The sequence below is a fragment of the Clupea harengus genome, chromosome 13, assembly GCF_900700415.2.
Source record: "Clupea harengus chromosome 13, Ch_v2.0.2, whole genome shotgun sequence".
Classification (NCBI taxonomy): domain Eukaryota; kingdom Metazoa; phylum Chordata; class Actinopteri; order Clupeiformes; family Clupeidae; genus Clupea; species Clupea harengus.
The window spans coordinates 18183668-18191015 of NC_045164.1; positions in this window are offsets into that span (position 1 = coordinate 18183668).

Sequence of the window (7348 nt, forward strand, 5' to 3'; positions counted from 1 at the left end):
GTGGTGTGTTTGTGTGTGTGCGTGAGCGTGTGTATGGAGCCTAAAGAATACAATCATTCTGGACAACACCTTTGGGGAATCAAAGTGCAGTCCTCTAAAAAATAACCATGAATCAATGCAAAAACCATACGTAGTTAGAATCATACTGCGACAACACAGGACTGACACATGAACACAAAAACTGATCAATTGTGCCCACAGGCCGTAAGTCAGCGATTTATAACCATAAACATTTCCATTCGTGTTTATGGTTACCTGGCTGAACCTCAGGTCATTAGAACCATTTCAACTCACACCAACCTGCCCCTAATTCTACTGACATGGCACATACATGCACTGCTAATGGTATATATGCATATACATGAGGTTTTGATAATATATGCATTTCCATGGGGGGCTGATGGTATAAGCATTTAAATGCGGTGCTGATGGTGTACGGCGCTGACATGAGGTGCTGGTGAAAGACAGCCGTATAAATGTGTTAATGATCGGAGGCTTTTGTCCCGCGTCCGTTCCTCTCTCCTCCCTCTGACCTCCTATTAACCCCACAGGGAGCCCAACACCAGCCCGCACTGAGCACAGCAGATGGGGCCCAGGCCCAGTCTTCAGTAGGCCCTTTGCATTCATTTCCCCCCTTTATGAGGGCTCTTTTAACTCATCACAATGGCGTAGAGGCCACATACAAATTGGGCCCTTTATTCAGAGCCACACAAATTGTGTCTATCGAGTGAGGAAGGCAGTCTATTGATTTCATTAGCTTCTATTGGCACCTGCCTAAAGGCAGCAATGATGCATAATTATCGATTTTTACAAGAACACATAAAATACAAGACCATTACTGTGCCAGAATCTTCATCTGTTTTACTACGACATAAACACGAAACACATGAGATGAAAACACCCTTTATACTAATACAGCATAATAAAGTGATTCAATTAATGTAGGTTCTTCTCCAAGATAAGTGAATACATTCAACCTAAACTTAACTACATTTATTTCATGTGACGCATGGTTCCTTTCACAGACACAAATGATTATGCAATCGGCTGATGTATGCACTGACATGCTGGGGCAAAAGAGAAACATATTCTTAAGGACCCAAAACATCCTGTCTAAGAGATGGCAGGACAGTAGAGCTGTAAGGTTAATGTAGACACACACACACACACACACACACACACACACACACACACACACACACACACACACACACACACACACACACACACACACACACACACACACACACACACACACACACACACACAGACACATTTAATATCTCTTGAATCTATCTGAGTTTGAGATTGCAGGACAGTAGAGCAGTAAGGTTAATGTAGACACACACACACACACACACACACACACACACACACACACACACACACACACACACTCACAGACACACACAAACACACACACACACACACACACACACACACACACATTTAATCTCTCTTGAATCTATCTGAGCTTGAGATTGCAGGACAGTAGAGCAGTAAGGTTAGAGATTGCAGGACAGTAGAGCAGTAAGGTTATGCTGCCTTGTAGAACATGACCTTGACATTCATACAACCTGAATATGTGATATGACGTCAGAAGCCTACGCAGGGGAATACTAACTACTAGGGCTACCTGAATGGGGAATACCCTTACAGACCGGACATGACAGGTACCAGAGACACCTACGGATGTATTCATTAAGAAACCTACAACGGTAAGAAAAGTCTCAAATCTCAAGCTCCGGTCACTTCACTTTCGAGTGAACCTATACCCAGGATTGACACCACATACAGGAGTGGGCAGTGGCGTTTGCTCGAATATCATAACTGTCTGCGGCAATGCTCTACAATTGCAATGGCAGTTATATATATATACAATATATACAATATGTGTAATATATATACAATATACCTAGTATGTTAGTCACAAAGCCTGGAGCCAATGGCCTCTCTGCCCCCATGAGTCACATGACTCGGTAAGGGGTATGAGCGTGATGCCCTTAGCCATGATTCCACAATAGCAGCGTGAGGCAGGTAGCATATACACCATCAGTGTCAAACACAGGATCCTTACTGGGGGAGTTTGAAGGGAGATGTTGAGTAGGTCTGAGGATAGTCGTTGCACAAAAGATACCACATATCATCAGACTGAAGATAAATGATTGGAGTTTGTAGGACTGTGTGAACTATGGCAAGAAGAAGCATCTGTCCATATTGGTTACTATTAATGGTAGTAAGAACAGGGAGAGAGAGAGTGAGAGAGAGAGAGAGGAAGAGAGAGAGAGAGAGAGAGAGAGAGAGAGAGAGAGAGAGAGAGAGAGAGAGAGAGAGGGCTGGGTGGACCAATGCTGTTCCAGTGTCTTACAGCTTGAGGCCATTTGTCCCGATGGAATCAGTTACAAAAATACACCAATATGCGTGATGCCCAAGCTGAGTAGATGAAGGTCTGATGAGGAACACACTAGTCCTATGAGGAAGGCCCAAACTCCTAGAGCGCATGTATGTTGAACTTCTGGCTGCAATACTGTAATGGAAGGAAAACAAACAGCAGGACGAGTCTAAAGGCGTGATCACAGGAGAGGAGTCTAAAGATAGCTGAAGAGGAGGAAGAGGAGGAAGAGGAGACTCAACGGCTCCATCTACCGCTGCATAAATACACCCTCTCAGGCACAGCACAGAAATAATAATGGTGGATAACGCTGCTGAAGACAACGACAGAGAATTCACACTATCACTAAAGATGCCGTACAGGGGGACCAACCTGAGGACAATACTATGTGTGTCTCTGTGTGTGTGTGTGTCTCTCTCTCTCTCTCTCTCTCTCTGTGTGTGTGTGTGTGTGTGTGTGTGTGTGTGTGTGTGTGTGTGTGTGTGTGTGTGTGTGTGTGTGTTTTGTGTAGTCGTGTGTAAATGACAGATAATTAATAATAAAAAACCCTGAGGTTACTCATTGAAAAGGTTACATGTTGGTGACTGGATTTTTATGCACAGTAAAATACCCTCTTCACTCCACTCTATTAAGCTTCTAGCTCCCTCTACTGGTAGAAATAGAAACAGTTACACATCTCTTTCATGCAACTGAGTCTACATCACTGTATATCTCCAATGAGCAAAACCCTATGTGACCCATATATGACATATGTGGCGAGGGCTCAGGCTGACAAATGGCTTTTAAAGGGACTCCTATATTTCACTGCATTCCTACCAGTAGATACATTCACAGACAACTATTTTCTCACAGTCGTTATGTGCGTGTGCGTGTCTGTTTGATGCTAATCAAACAGCTTGGGCAGGTATTTGACAAAGTGGGTATTTACTTAAACAGGCAAGCCTGGACAAAAATGCCAAACACGCTTTCCAAGTAACCTTTATTATGTCCACCCATTCAAAGGCTTCAGCTAATCCTTTAATGTAGTTCTCCAGCCCTGTCCCAGAGCACTGTAAGACCCTTACTCTCTCTCTCTCTCTCTCTCTCTCTCTCTCTCTCTCTTCTCTTTCTCTCTCTCTTTCCTCTCTCTCTCTCTCTCTCTCTCATTCACTTCAGTCAGGCTCCATTGCTCATGATTAGAATAATCACCTCTTCCTCTGCACTTTACAGGAAGCCAACGATGTGGAACCAAAAGGTTCCCCTCAGGACAGAACCGGGACTCACAGCTTCATTCCTCTTATCTCTGCGTAAACCAGGAATGCTTAACACACAGATCAGAACCAAACCTACCCGCTTTTTTGCCAGATGTGCCAAATCACAGACATCTCACCCAAAGAACTATTCTGGTCGGGAAAGAGTTGCTCTAGGACAGAACCTAAAGTTTTGTGTGTGGTTGTGTTTGTGTGTGTGTGTGTGTGTTTTGTGTGTGGTTGTCTTTGTGTGTGTGTGTGTGTGTGTGTGTGTGTGTGTGTGTGTTTTGTGTGTGGTTGTCTTTTGTTAGCTAGAAGTGCCAAATGGTTGCTTAGCTAATAGAACATCATAGCACAAAGAACCATTCTAGCAGGAACAGAGGGAACCATTTCAGTGGAGAAGAACTCCCACTCACTACTGCTACCCTTAATTCCCTCACCAGGACTGTCTAACCAGCCTTCGGCTTTCTCCTGCTCTCCCTCCCTCCTTCACACACACACACAGAAACACAGACACACACACACAGACACACACACACACACACACACACACCAGAACTGTCTTACCAGCCTTCGGCTTTCTCCTGCTCTCCCTCCCTCACACACCACACACACACCCACACACACACATACACAACTGGACTGTTTAGCCAGCCTTGGGCTGTCTCCTGCTCTGCCTCACTCACACACACAAACACACACACACACACACACACACACACACACACACACACACACACACACACACACACACACACACACACCAGGACTGTCTAACCAGCCTTCGGCTTTCTCCTGCTCTCCCTCCATCCCTCACACACACACACACACACACACACAGGGCCTGTCCACTGACGTGTCCCTGGGCCAAACATCATTTGGACTGATGATCTGAGCTGCAAACGCCCTGTGATTGATCACTGTAAGCCTGTTCTATGCTCGTGGGCTCTGGGCAGAAAGAAACACCACAACGGTGTGAGAACTGAGGAAAAATGATCTACCACAGGACACATGGTCTAATTTCATTGTATAGTGGAGCAATTAATAACATGGAATAAAGATGAAAAATAAAGAAAACTGAATACATGAAAATATAAAGAAAATACATACTCCCAGATGGGATCTCAGTCTAGTTTTTTTTTCTTCCTTTTTTTGTTCTATTTTAAGCAACACCACCACAGTGCTCTACAGCCTGGAGGTGTGTGAGGGTGTACGAGGGTGTATGGGGGTGGAACTCTCCCTAGAGAAGCCAATGCACAACCCCTGTAGCTGATTAGCTGGGGGGGGGGGGGGGGGGGGGGGGGTTAGGGTTAGGGTTAGTTTTCCATACACTGCTGGAAATAGGCCAGGTTTGCAAAGAGATCCTGAGAGCCTAAATTAGCCGGAGGTAATAACGAGGTACGGCTGCAGCTGGCTCATCCTGCTGTAAATCAACGCTCTTCAGGAAGGGTGTGGCTCAGGGGTCAGAGGTCAAAGGTCAGGCAGAAGGTCAGGTCAGAGCGCCGCATTGATGGGAGGAGTACTAAGCACAGGGAGGAGAGGAAGAGATGAACATGCGATCATGACTGGGATCTGAGTGTTCCCATTTGCATTCCACTTGCAGCAGACACTGTTTTCCTCAGTACTGGACTGTACATTGATATATGTATCTATGTATGTATGTATGTATGTATGTATGTATGTATGTATGTATGTATGTGAAGTATGTATTGTGCTCCCTGTGTATTGAAACCATTGCCACAGCGCCATGGTGTTCGCTCTAGGTGGGTTCAGGCCCTGGTCCTCTGTAAAGCGCCTTGAGACAATTTTATAAATATAAATACAAATTGAATTGAACCGAACCGAATTTAATTGAAACCTTGATCTTGGCTCTTGGCTCTGTGGGCATTGAAGCTGTTGATGTTATTGGCACCTCACTCCACCAGCTGAGCTCCATGTCCACCTGTTCCTATGCAGGCCCTGGTCAGGCCAAATCTTTATTTCATGTTTTAGTGTTTTATTTGTTTTATTGCGATGTCCAAGAAAATGACATTTAAGGTTATTATAAGTAATGCTTCCCAGTCTGTTATTGTTAACATACTTATCAGGCAGATAGAAGGACTCTACCTGTTTGCTTTGAATGTCCATTGCACATGATAAAAAGGGGGTGCCTGTTTCTAATCGGATAATATAGCCAGATTGTTCAAAATCATTGCAAGGAGTCAGTTACTGAGTGGAGAGATCAGGAGGGTCACTAATTCGTGTTCCCAGGGCATCTAATTTCATGATAGCCATCAGGGTGCAATGCCATCTAGCTTTAACTTTTAACTCTCTAAATAAAGAACATGTCATGGCCTACATAACATGTTCCAGAGGTCTTCATTAATTCATGTGTGAGGCCGATTTTTGGATGAGCGTAGTCCACCAATGGTGTTGGGACATGAGGGGTTGTGCATTTAGGGTATTTCCAGCAGCACCACTATAATAGCACATTTTTTTCTGCATTTCCTGGTTCTCTAGAGTGACTTTATCATGTAAAACTAATGAGTGCGTGCAACCAGGTCACATCATTGCTAAAGGCGACCCAAAGTGTTTATATATATATTTAAATTAAAAGGTATTCAATCAGAGTGATTCTCAGGCCTTTCCCCCCATCCAAAACCGGGTCAGTCTAACATGTCCTTCCCCTCAAATCGACCTTGCCTTCATGAGCAGACAGACATATCCACCTAGAAAAAGGATGTTTAAGAAAGAAAAAAACCAAAACATGGCTGCCATATTTCATTGGTAACCCAGTTAGGGGCCACATGGACTTGTGAGAGCTGAACTGTGTGTGTGTGACTGTGTGTGTGTGTGTGTGTGTGTGTGAGTGAGAGAGAGAGAGCGTGTGTGTGTGTGTCTGTGCACGCCACCCCGCTGTTGAATGTGTGTCACTAAGACTGAGGCTGAAAACCGGAGCAAAGTGTCCTTCCTCAGAGTGTCCACCAGGGGGCAGAGTGGCTGTGTTTACCACCAGAGAGAGACAGAGAGATGGAGAGGGAAATACCCAGCATCAGAGAAGCACCAGCTGCTGGTTGGCTTCTCGGTTAAAACTCAGCAGGAAGATGTCGGGTCTTCAGTTTAAAACATCCTTAACAATAGTCACGGTTACAGGAAATGACATAGTTAAATGAGGTTTGCTTGAGGATCAATATTGTCAGGCAATTAGTTGGTGCATTTGTGGAACATCTTGTGAAATATTCATCAAAGGATGAATGGATGTGGTAAGATGGTGAAAGACAGATGTGTATGTGCACACACACACACACACAGAGAAACACACATACACACACTGACATGCTCACACATACACACACTCTCTCTCTCTCTCTCTCTCTCTCTCTCTCACAACCACATTACACACACACACCACAGTCACACACACACACAGTCACGCACACAGTTACGCACACACACACACATGCGCACACACAGTCATGCACACACACACACGCACACACGCACACACACACACACACACACACACACACACACACACACACACACACACACACACACACACACAATCTCACATTGGCATGAGCACCCTCACTCATAATAGGGATTGCCCTGGCCTGGACAGAGAAAGATGTCCTTCTTATTATTTGAATGAGGAGGGAGAGAAAATAAAGGAACTGCATTTCACGCTTGACTGGGAAACACTTGAGGGTAAAGTAGTGCTGAGAATGGACTTAAACCACGGCCAGTT